The sequence below is a fragment of the Sminthopsis crassicaudata genome, chromosome 2, assembly GCF_048593235.1.
Source record: "Sminthopsis crassicaudata isolate SCR6 chromosome 2, ASM4859323v1, whole genome shotgun sequence".
NCBI classification, from domain to species: domain Eukaryota; kingdom Metazoa; phylum Chordata; class Mammalia; order Dasyuromorphia; family Dasyuridae; genus Sminthopsis; species Sminthopsis crassicaudata.
This window is the reverse complement of record NC_133618.1, coordinates 664,241,250-664,253,558: the sequence shown is the minus strand read 5'-3', so window position 1 is coordinate 664,253,558 and position 12,309 is coordinate 664,241,250. Positions and strand designations below refer to the sequence as shown.

At 38.9% G+C, this 12,309-nt stretch overlaps 1 protein-coding gene across 1 annotated transcript in view; it reads left to right on the top strand.

Annotated features, from left to right (window-relative positions):
- Positions 1–3,816: 3,816 nt before the first annotated feature.
- PHYHIPL (phytanoyl-CoA 2-hydroxylase interacting protein like) overlaps positions 3,817–12,309 on the top strand; it is a 90,498-nt gene continuing 82,005 nt past the window's right edge. The window contains exon 1 of the mRNA XM_074297056.1: positions 3,817–3,905. The gene's annotated coding sequence lies outside the window, so the exon portion shown is untranslated. The remainder of the gene's footprint in view (positions 3,906–12,309) is intronic.

Here is a 12,309-nt window from a genome sequence, read left to right as displayed (position 1 = left end):
GGGCCTCACAGCCTAGCGGGACCAAACCCCACACGTTACAGATGATGAGCTGCACCTTGCTGAAGTTCACACAGGTGGGAAGCGACAGGAGGACTTACTTTCTGGGGCTTGGGGACACCAAATTTCTCCCTCCATGTTAAACATTTCTTTTTCTAGCCAGATGCGAATCACAGGATCCTCATTCCTACGACATATGCTGAAGCATCCTCTGGAAGGCAGAGAGATGCTCAAGAGGGAGGGGACCCAGAATTGTTCCGCCATACATCATGAATCTACCTTGCCATAGGAACAATGCATCAATCAGCCTTCAAGCTTTAGTTCTTATAGGCATCTCCCAGCTCATCAGGAAACATAAGGATTGTGCTGCTACACGTTTAAGTTATGTTTCTGTGCCCGCAAATGGCCATAAAATTAAACAATTCCAAAGACTAATTGCCCATTATCTCCTGGAAAAAGGCATAATATAAATAGCAGTTAAGTCCACATCCCCAAGTAATTTTGTACATCCATCTGAGGACACTGATTTGTGATTTACAGGGGAATTTTAGCTTTTGCCTGCACTGGGTGTTTTCTGCCTTTTTAGTGAGAATAACTTCAGGGCCACCATTAGCTCACTCTGCTTGTGGATTTGATGAGGCAGGCAGGAGAATGCAACCTAATCTGAACCTAAGCTGATTTACCCAGAAGGATCAATCAGAGTTTCCAGAAGGTCTCTTCCATCACTCAGAAGACTTGGGGAATGATGTTTTCTTTTCCCTTTAAGATACATTTAATTTCAAATTAAGCTGCCAAGTGGAAGGCAATTGTTTTCTACCAATATGGATGGGACCAAACCACTGAAGTCTCCGAGAGAACAAGACTCTGCTAGGGCAAGTCTGGGTAACCTGTGAGCTGCTGCCAGAACCTCAAGTTTCTCATCACTGTCAGAGTCAATGAGAAATTGCCTAGCAACGGTCTGCATCAAGCCAGCATATACAAAAGGAAAAAATAAAACACTGAAAATGAATGTGTGTTTGGTGTTTTTCTTCTTCAAAAGGTAAGAGCAGTGTGAAGTAATTCTTCCTTTGTGAAATGATAATTACAGGAGGAAGTCATCAAACTCTTACCTATTGTCCCCCTTTGCTTTTCAGAAAATAAAAGCATCAATCTTAGTTTTGGAAACATTTTTGTCAACACGGCCACGTGAGACCCAAACTACCAATTGAATTGATTGATTTGTTTTGAAACACACACACACACACACACACACACACACACACACACACACACACAAGCTGAATAATCAATTCATTCAAAAAAATTAAATGAATTCCTTATCCCGTCTTTCCTTAAGCAACTATGTTGTCCTGCAAGTATAAATGCAGAAAGAAGGAAATGTAGAACAATGAGAAAAGTCTGGAGTCCAAAGCCCAAGAATCAAGGGACATTATCAGTTTGTGACCTTAGCCAAATTTTACAGACTTACAAAGCATTTTACATACATAGACAATGTAACATCTCTGAGAGAGGTAATATGGAATATACACATTTAATATAAAAGAGAATACATAGCTCCTACTTTAAAGGGTATAGATATAAATATAGATTAGATATATAGATATATTTTTACTTAGATTCTCATGTAACAGATGTCTTGAGAATACATCCATTCACAATTATATTCTAGGTGACAATTCATCTTGGCTGATCATAACTTTCTTAGGGTAACAAGGCTTCAAGATGGAAGGGACTCTAGAGGCCATCTAGTCCAGCCCCTCCTTTCCCAGAGGAAGAAGATGAAGATGAGACATGATTTTTTAAACATCCAAGTCATGCACTGATAATGTCAGAGGCCAAATTTGAACTCAGATCTCCTAACTCCAACATTGATTCCATACCTCAAAGTAGATAGCCTTTAACCTAGGGGAATTCTGAATTTTCCATCTCATTATGATCATCCTAGTTTTCTTTATAGCAGATTTTAATTGGAAAAGAAATGACCACAGATGTGTTCAGCATCTCATCAGCAGGAGCTAAGCTACAAGGATATGATGTGGGCAGTGAGACAGGTGCTTAACAACCCAGAAAACCTTCTCCTGAGACAGGGAAGGATGGTCAGCTAGACCTAGGCAGGAAGAACCTTCACCAAGGAAATCATAAGTGGGGTACAGAACTTTCAAAAACTTTACCTGCAAGTCTCCAAATTCATCCCCTCTTTCTACTGAAGATCTCAGGAATAGGATATTTTCATTATTTTTTTTAAAAAAGTAAATTGTAATCCTATAGTATATTTTCTGTGATTTATAGACTGGTTTCTATGTTATCAGGTGGCTCTAATTATAGATCAATATCAGGTCATATTATATATATATATATATGTGTGTGTGTGTGTGTGTGTGTGTGTGTGTGTGTGTGTGTGTGTGTGTGTGTGTGTGTGAATAACAGCTATATTTTATGTCAGTAAGAATTAGCCATCTTTAATATTTCATAGACCTGGGAGATCACTGCAGTACTTTGTATACCAGGACAAAACTTCCTATAACCTTCATGAGTTGGTGAAGTCACTTAGAGCTCAATTCTTCAAAAAAGTCTATTACTGAATCGCCATTCAATCTCAGTAAAACTTGCCCCAGTTTGTTGTCTACTAGTAAAGTCTTTGAAAATCCAGGATGACCTTCACAACAAACTGAAGGGCTGGGAGGATGGCTTCAATGGAGGCAATAACGACAACATATGTTCACATCAATTCAAAATTATGTGTGTGCTTATGGAAAGTAGTTCCTAGAACTGAAAAATCTCATTGAGGTAAACACTGGAAAATTAAATAAAATGATTTTTATAGAGCAGTGACAGTATAAAGTGTTATTTTATTAGAGAAATTCAAGATACCCTACTTTGGAGCATAGACTGGGGTTCTATTTGCAAATCTTTTGTAGAGATTATGGGCTACAGCATGAAGACAGCACCCATAAAACCATTGAGTGCAGTTGTTTCTGTCTTCCCTTGTTTAAATATGTGGGCAGAGACATGAGTTAAGGTCAAAAATATGAAAAGAGCCCTGGTTTTATTTCAGAGAAATAAAATCCTGATGATTATGGAGAGATAAAGTGACTGAAGTGCTCTAAATGATAATAGTCATGGGTTTTGAAATGGGTGGTGATGATTGATTGTAATTTTAATTTCTCTCCTTTTCACGAATGAAAGTAAATATTTAGAGTGTGAAATGTAATAGCTCAGAAACAAACAATGCAGATTCTACATTTAGAAGTAGAGATTTTCCAAGAATAATTCTGTCAGACATTCTTGAGTGGTCCATTAGACATAGACACAACCAGGAGACGGAGTATATCACCTTGACATATATGATGACACTGAATCAAATCAAAATCATAGGATTTGGAGCAAAAGGGAATCTGGAGCTTCTCTGGTCCAATCACCTTATTGGAAAGATGAGGGAATGCTTAAGGGACTTGTTTGAGGTCACCCAGACAGTAAGTGGCAGAGGTAAGACTGAAATCTGGACCCTCCATCTCCTAATTCCATATTCTTCTCATTGTCAAAAGCTGCTTCCCTATGTTGTTTATGGAAGAGGTGACAAAGTCCCAGCAGAATTCTCTTGTGGCCTCCCTGACTGACGATGAGGAGGCTTAATGGGACTGATATCAGATCCCAATTTTGAAGAAGAAAGGACAGAGGCAAGGTACAAAGGCACTTGCTGAGCCTCCGGCCAGTTCCGTTACTGGATTCTGAGCTGAGCTTTCATTAGTGCCCTTGAAAGTAGGCTTCAAGGACTGACAGACCCTTAGGGCAAAATGAGCACAGTTGAATTCCAGACCCAACAGCAGAGTTCCCAGAACCTGCATCCGTTGTCCTGGGATCCTCACAGCAGCGACCACACGAATCCCTGAGAACTGAGATAGAACCAGGTATGTTCCATCCACACTTTCCTGGAAGATGGGAAGTCTATTCTAGGATAATAATTTCTGGAGAGTTTGCTACTTCTTGGGTTCTACAAATGGAGAGGGAAAAAAAGATTCCCATGGGAGAGAGGGTTGGAACTGGGAAGGAGAGGTATGCCCTGCTGAGCCTTTCCATTTACTCTGCTTTTATCCCATTTGATTTGGATGTCCTATGATTTGAATGTACATGTTGTTTTCCTAGATTGTAAGCTAAAAACACTAGACAGGCGCCTGTTGTAAGTTGTGTGGGTGTTTTAGGAGGATTTAAAGAAATAAATTAAAGAAATAAACTGTCAGAAGATCCACTATTATCCTCTTTTCCAGACACTGGGTCTGGAAAGAAAGGGACCTGGTTAGTCAATAGTGGTATAGCCATGTCATACTAAAGTATACTCTTTCATCAGAGCCCATGGTATAACAAAGAGGGTTAGATTATTGAATGTTTCACAGAAAATTTTCATAGGTTTCAAAGGTTCCAAAGCGGTTAGTGCTGAAAGTGTTGAGATTTTGGGCTGTTATTAAACCCTTCAACCCTTTCCTTGGAAGCTCACACTATACTACCAAAAATATAAGGTATATCAACATGGAATCAATCCATCAAACATACTTTGGCTTAGATCATGTCGTCACTTATATACAAATCAGGGAAAAATAATTTCCAGGGACAAATGAATGATTTGAGGAATTGATCTAGGTCTGTTATATTGTTAACTCAGTCCTCCTTATCCAAGTATATTATAGAGCCTGAGGAATCAACATAAGGGTTCTTAAGCATGTATTCAGTTCTTAGGCTATTTAAGATGAATAATTAATTTTCATGAGGATCAATTATAGAAATTTCTCTGGTCAGATACCATGGTAACAAAGCTGATATAAGTAATTTATATTTGTATTGGCTCTAGCCCCTAGCCACTTAGAGAGTAAACATTGAAATTTCTTTTTATTTAGACTAGAGGCATAGAAAAGTCAGGCTGATTGAACTCTTGAAATAGGTGAATCTTTCATTTTTAGTTGGGTGATGGAGATCAGATGAATTAGTCAAGGCTGAAGTCAAATGTTTTAGGTGTCCTAAAAATGCAAGCATTGGAGAGGACCCCTAAGGTTCCTTCTAGTTCTAAATCCTATGATAGTATAGGCATAATAATCATTCAATTCCTGATTTCACCTTTTAAAAGTATCCAATAAATCATAAAATAAAAAATAAAAATATCCAACCACTTTTGGACATGTTTATGGAGATCTGTTCTCTAAAAGTATTTAAGTACTACCCCAACTCAAAATAAAAACATTTATTTTTAATAAAATATAATATAAAATAAAATAAAAACAGAGAAAAACCTGTCAATGAAAAGGTTTTCCAGATGATCTAGATGGAGTTCTTAAAACACTACAGTTGCTCAAAAGATACTAGACTGAAAAATATAATAGACAAAGTATTCAGATTATGACAAGAGCTATGTCTAAGCCACCCTCTATGCTCATGTGTGGATGTTAGCCCATTGATTTAAGCTAATAATATATAGGCAGTGTACTTCAATAAAGAGTTAGCCTTTCTCAGGCTTCTCCTAGGCATGTCTTCCATAGAACTATTTATCTTCTATAGACATAAAAGACAGAGAATGATACAGATTCCCCCTAGAAACATCTATCTTCTACAGGTATAAAAGACAGGTAATGATACAGATTCATCTCCAAATTTAATAATAGGGCATTAGTTAGGATTTATTTGGGAACATGTATATTCAATTATTCCAAGTGGTTCTTTCTTGCAAAATCCTAACTTCTTATTAAAATAATATTTCATTTGCCCCCCAAGATTTTCCCAAGGGATATAATTTATTATATATCATGGTCTCAGAAAAACCAGAACTGTAGGTGACTCAAAAATCAGCAATCTTGGTGCATATAAGTAGACTACAATATATTGAGGGAACTATCTTGTCACAAGAATGGTCATCAAAAATTCATCCATGGCCAATAAGACTGACAAAGGGAGGGTGTATCAAGCATTAGAGATAGCAGAGAACCCGCATAATGCACTGGTATCCACAAGATGCTAAAAACACTAGACAGGTGCCTGTTGTAAGTTGAGTGGGTGCTTTAGGGAGGATTTAAAGAAATAAACTGTCAGAATATCCACTATGAAAAGAAATGGATTCGTTTTCATTGGAATGAGTGCGTAGAGGAAACCATTACTTGTGAGTGAAAGATTATGTAGATTCCTAAACATGGCTTGCTCTTAGCAATACTCAGTTCACAATGTCAAAGCTTCAAGCCACCAGCAGGGTATCTCTTCATTCCAGACCAAATCAAAGAACTATTAATTAAGCAAAGATACTTCATTAAAACAGAAATGCAAGGTAATAACATCCTAGACAACTATTCCCAAGTGGAAAATCACGCGTTATTTCTCCTTAGATAAAATAACCCCTCACTTCCCAAAGCAGGGTCATATCAGAATGCTCACTGGATCACTAAAGGAGAAGTACAAGGAAATCCCTTTGCAATGGGAGTTTTAGGAGCAGTCACTTCTCAAGTCACTTTCTCAGAAATTTCTGCAGACTTTTCTGGGAACAGGAGCTAAAATCTAAGATATGTTGAGCAAGATCTCACCCGATTTCATTCAAGTCTGCTGGTTGTGACGGCCCCAGAGAGCTAGACGTGGCTATGGCAAAGTCTCTGGTATTCTAAATTGGAACTGTCCTTCTGCAGGCTGTAGGTACCCCTGTACACTGAGGCTCATGGCAGGCACTGGAAGAAGCTTCTCTTTGTCCAGAGAGTTTCCTCCGAATGGATGAGGGTCACAAGCTGTGTGCACATACCCTTACCTCACTACAGATGTGCTAATTGGACAGAATTAGCCCCTGGAACGTCCAGATGAATCTGAAAGAAAAGAAAGGAATATCCAGGAAGACTCAAAATGTATCAATACTTGTCTGCAAGTGAGACTGCAAAGTCATTGCAGTCATATTTCTATCAGAATAGCTTTTGCTGCCAATAAACATGACAGTGACGGATTTGAACAAGTGTCAGTGCTGAAAATATTAGAAGATTCACATCTAGATAAGGCAAAAAGAAAATGGCGTTAGGCAGTGGTTGGGGAAAATCAGTTTTCTATATAACAGTAAAACAATCATTGCAAAAGTACAAAATCAATTGATTGTTTTGTTATGTGATTTCAAACAAGAATGGCTGCTTTTTACTGACTTGACAGATTTCTCAAATCTGGCCACTTGTTTTCTGTATGATATTTATAGTCACTGTTTTTCAGTGAGAAATAAGAGGCTGCCTCAGAAGCAGAATAGTGTGGTAGAAATGCAATGTAGATTCCTGGGTTGGAATCCATGTCTACTTCTGTCCTGTGTGAGCTCAGGCAAGTCACATCATTTCTCTGAGACTCAGTTTCCTCATCGGTAAAGTGAGAAGGTTGGACTGGTAGGATCACGTCCACTTCCAAGTTCTACAGTCCCATGAGAGCATTTAGGGAAGAGTTGGGGGACATGCTGAGATGAGGGGTATTTGCTTTTATTCCAGAGCCTGTTAGAAGAAGAAAGGAGGCAAAAAGAAGGATGGAACTGCAGCTTATTGAAAAACAGGAACAAGAGTGATGACTGTCATGTATTGCTGGGAGAAGGGAAACCACCTGAACCATGAATCTATTCTGCATAATTAAGAAACTGGAAAGTCATTCCTATCATGTTATTTTTGCCTTATTTTTTGCTGAGCTAGAAAAGTTTGCATAGTCTCTAGATCAAAAGGAGGTTCTGTTTAGAGGTTTTGTGAGGACCTAGTATTTTAGAGGTCAATCATTTTCTGGTTGAATTTCTGTGTGTGGTGTATTGGGGTGTATGGGGGTTCCTCTTCTACCTTTGTAATCTACTTGTCACCCTGTGTAAAATAGGTGAGTGGTGAACAGTGGTGAACAGCAGGTGCAGCTACACCAGGAGCTGTGGTCACAGGCCTGAACACACGTGGCCCAAGCTCGATAGGGTCATCTTCTCACTGGACTGAAGCATCAGCCCTTTGGGTGTTTGAACAACCCTTTTTAAGGACCCTACTGCTCACCTCCTGGGGTCTGAGGAAGTTGCTGGGGAAAACTCTAATTTTTTATCACTAATTCATCACTAATTCCACCCTGAAATTGAAATACACACATACACATACAAATACATTAAAAATTGTAAAATTAATTCTACTCACCTTCCATATATGGAAATATATATATATATATATATATATATATATGCTTATGGACAACTCATGTTGTCCATAGACCAGTAGACCTGAAATACAAATAGCTCCTGTTGTGAGAAAACTCAGAATTTGCCGAATAACAGCCTCAAGTGAAACAACACTGGCAAATGAAGACCAGCCCACCAATGTGGGAGCTGGATACACATTTTTTGGGGTGGCCACAGTGAAAGGGAGTACAGTGAGAGGAGTTGGTATAGATTTTGCAATAAAAACTAATCTAGTCATCAAATCTGTATGACTTCCAAAATGAATGAATGAATCGTGATAATGTGATTAGCTTTTGAAATAAAGGGCCATATCACTATCATCAGTGCATGTGTTCTCACAGTAACAGATCCTGCAGAGGTCAAAGGAAAATTTTATGAAAAGTTGGAGACCCTCTTCATCAATTTGCCAAAAGAGCACAAGTTTATAATTCTGAGTGACTTTAATGCAAGAGTAGACATAGACTAACAGACATAATAGAGAGTCCTTGGGAGGAATGGAGTTAGATGCAAAAATCAATGATCACTTAATAGAAATTTTATTAATCTCTGTTCACCTAAATGCAACAAAATATCATGACTACATGCTTGCAGCAAGCACTGGAGTTTAATAAACTGTCCTTGTATGGAGAAGAGACAAGCAGGATGTGAAAATGACTAAGAGCATGTGGAGTGCAGGGTGCTGGACCAATCATAGATTTATCCTCTCCAAGATAAATATTCACATTCAACAGAAGTGGTGGCTCCAAGGCAAAATGCTTACCAAAACACTTAATGTCAATAGATTAGAGCACTTCCCTGAGAAATTGATAACTTTGTGGTTAATTCTTAGGGAAAGTTGAACTAACACCTTTGTAACACCTTTAATGTTGAATGGAGTTGATTGGGCATAAAAGGATGGGCAGCATTCAGAGATTTGGCATATTTGGTGTACACTCCTCTGAGCTAGGACACTCACAAACATCAAGATTAATTTGACAAAAATGATGGAAAAATTCAGAAACTGCTAAAGAAACAAACAAACAAAAAAAACCCAAGAACTCCCCAGAGCATACCAGCAGGATGATTTGTCTATCTTGTAGAAGAAAGTCCATCAAAAATAGAGTACAAAGAAAGCTAAGAGAAATCTTGGCTCAGCAAGAAGGCAGATCAAATTCATTTTTACACCAACAGTCTAGTGCAAAGCATTTCTGTGAAGTGGTACAAGGACACTCTCAGATCTGTCCTAAGAACTTTGGAAATGACTTTGAGACATGGGAGACACTGGCACCGAGTATATCAAGCCCTCATTAAAAAAAAAAAAAAAAAAAAAAAAAAAAAAAAAAAAAAAGGTCTTTGAGCAAAGCAGAATTGCAGTAACTCAAAAGAACTATGAAATGCACAAATTTAGAAATATTTCCATCTTAAATATTCATATGGACTATTTGTGCCTGATCCTGTGGTAGAGCCTTCCAAGCTCACATTCATCAGTTCAACCATAAAAAGACACATTTTACATCGACTCCAACATTGTGATGTCATTTTGGTATTCTTTGAGCACAAAGGACAGACAACAACAATGTCTCTGTGTGCATGATGCACCTATGTGCACATAAGTGCTAGGCAGCCCTATGCTATAATGAGAGAAGTATCACATTAGCAGCCAAAGAATTAATCTCCCTTATCAACACACCAGCTTTCACCAAGGCCTTGTATAAAAACATTTGTTCAGCTACTCTCCAAAATTAGACTTAAGAGATTTTCAAGACTCGTCAACACCTTCCACACCATCAATGATTTGCCCAGGATCTGACCCACCAAATGTGTGATTCTACAGACACTTTGTCATTCCCTGGCACTTATCATACATAGACAATCTTATTATCGAGATTTGTGATGCTCCTTGAGTGAAGGTCTTAGGGATCATAGAGCAGCCAAGAGCATACAATGCAATGGGAGTGCACAGCAGTAGTCGTTTTCATTTGTGATTTGTCATGCAAAATTAGCTTTTAAGGCAATCCGTGATTTTGCAAAGGGTATCTGTAGGCATTTATTTCAGATTGGAAATAGAAAATTTCAGAAAGGTTTGTTGTGAGGAATAATAAATGTCAGTGATTACAGAGGGCTTTTCAGAGTGCTAAACAAATGCCTGCTGATAACGAAAAGGCGAAGGAAGGAAGGAAGGAAGGAAGGAAGGAAGGAAGGAAGGAAGGAAGGAAGGAAGGAAGGAAGGAAGGAAGGAAGGAAGGAAGGAAGGAAGGAAGGAAGGAAGGAAGGAAGGAAGGAAGGAAGGAAGGAAGGAAGGAAGGAAGGAAGGAAGGAAGGAAGGAAGGAAGGAAGGAAGGAAGGAAGGAAGAGAGGGAGGGAGGGAGGGAGGGAGGAAAGGGAGGGAGGGAGGGAGGGAGGAAGGGAGGGAGGGAGGGAGGGAGGGAGGGAGGGAGGGAGGGAGGGAGGAAGGGAGGGAGGGAGGGAGGGAGGTGGGAGGAAGAAAACCAAAACCTTTGTGGCAAATATGTACAGTAAAGTAAAATAAATGCCTGTATTGGCCATATCCAAAATTGTTTCTCATTATACACCTTAAATCTATCACTTCTGTCAGAAAGCAACTGTTTTTTAAAAAGCATTTATTGTTTACTCTGTACCAAACATTGTGCTAAGTGCTTTATTAACATAATCTTATTTTATCTACACAACTGTGGAAAGTAGGTGCTGTTATTAGCTCCATTTTATAGATGAGGAAACTGAGACAGAGGTAAAGGAAACTAATAAATCTCTGAGGTCAAATTTGAACTCAGGTCTTTCCATTTCCACATTTAGGGTTCCCTCTGCTGTTCAGGCTCTTCATTATCAGCCTTCTGGAATCTTTGTTGGTCCTTGAATTGTTCAGAAATCTTAAATCTTTCAAAATTTGTTTTTATAATGTTGTTACAGCATAAAATTGCTTGCCTAACTTTGCTCACTTCTCTCAGCATCCCTTCATGCTAGTCTTCCCAGACTCCTCTGAAACTGTCAGAATTTCTTACAGCATAGTAAGTATGCTATTATATTAGTATGTCATAATTTATTTAGCTTCAATTGATTTCTTTTCTCAAGTGATGGGCATTCCTTTTGCTTCCAGTTATTTTCCATTACAAAAAGAGCTAATATATATGCATGAATACATAAATATGCATGTTTATTTATACATACAAAAAACATGTGTATATGGAGAGAGACAGAGACGGAAAAAGAGGGGAGAGACAGAGACAGACAGAGAGACAGAGAGAAAGGAGAGAAAGAGAAATGAGAGACAAAAGAGAAACAGAGAGACAGTGACACAAGAGCCTCTAAAGTTATCTTGAAGGTTCTGAGCACACAAGCATCCCCGAGGATCTGCTTATAGGAAATCTGAGCTTACTGTCTCCCCAGCCTTTGGGTTACTGTCCTTGGGGTGAGTGATCACTGCTGTTTGAGTCACCCAGGGGTGGTGACCACTGCTGCTAGCCTGTTCCTCTCTGTCTCATCCGGAGAATTGCTGTGGGACAGTGTCAAATACCTTGCAGAATCCCAGCCTGCTATGATCACAGTGCTTCCCTGAGAGGCCATTCTCACACACTTGTCAAAAAAACCTGACTAGTTTTTGACACCGGCTTCATCACTGTGCCCCTTCCTAAATGCTCCCATGTCGTCCATTTAATACATTCTAAACTGTTGTAGGAATCGGAGTGAAGCCTGTAGTTTGGGGAGTTTGTTCCTTCTCTTTCTTCCTTTTTGAAGATGGACACATTCGCCCTTCTTGTGATTTCTCTCTTTTCTCTCCTGATTTCCTAATGATCTCTGACAGTGTCTCCACAATCAAAACCTCTGGCGTTTTCAGTGCTCTGAAAGAAACAAGGAAAAAGCATTTAGTAAGCACCTGCCATGTACCAAGAACCATGCTGAGCACTTTGCAAGTAGCATCTCATGTGATCCTCATAAAAACTCTAGGAAATGGGTATTATTACTCCTATTTTACAAATAAAGAAACTGAGGTAGACAGATTAAATTAACTGTCTCAGGCTCTCATAGCTAATCAATCTCTTAGGCTAGATTCGGACTCACTGACTCCAGGCTCACTATTCACTGTGCACCTTGCCACCTCTCTCCAGCAAACAGTTTATACAAATCCCACCACT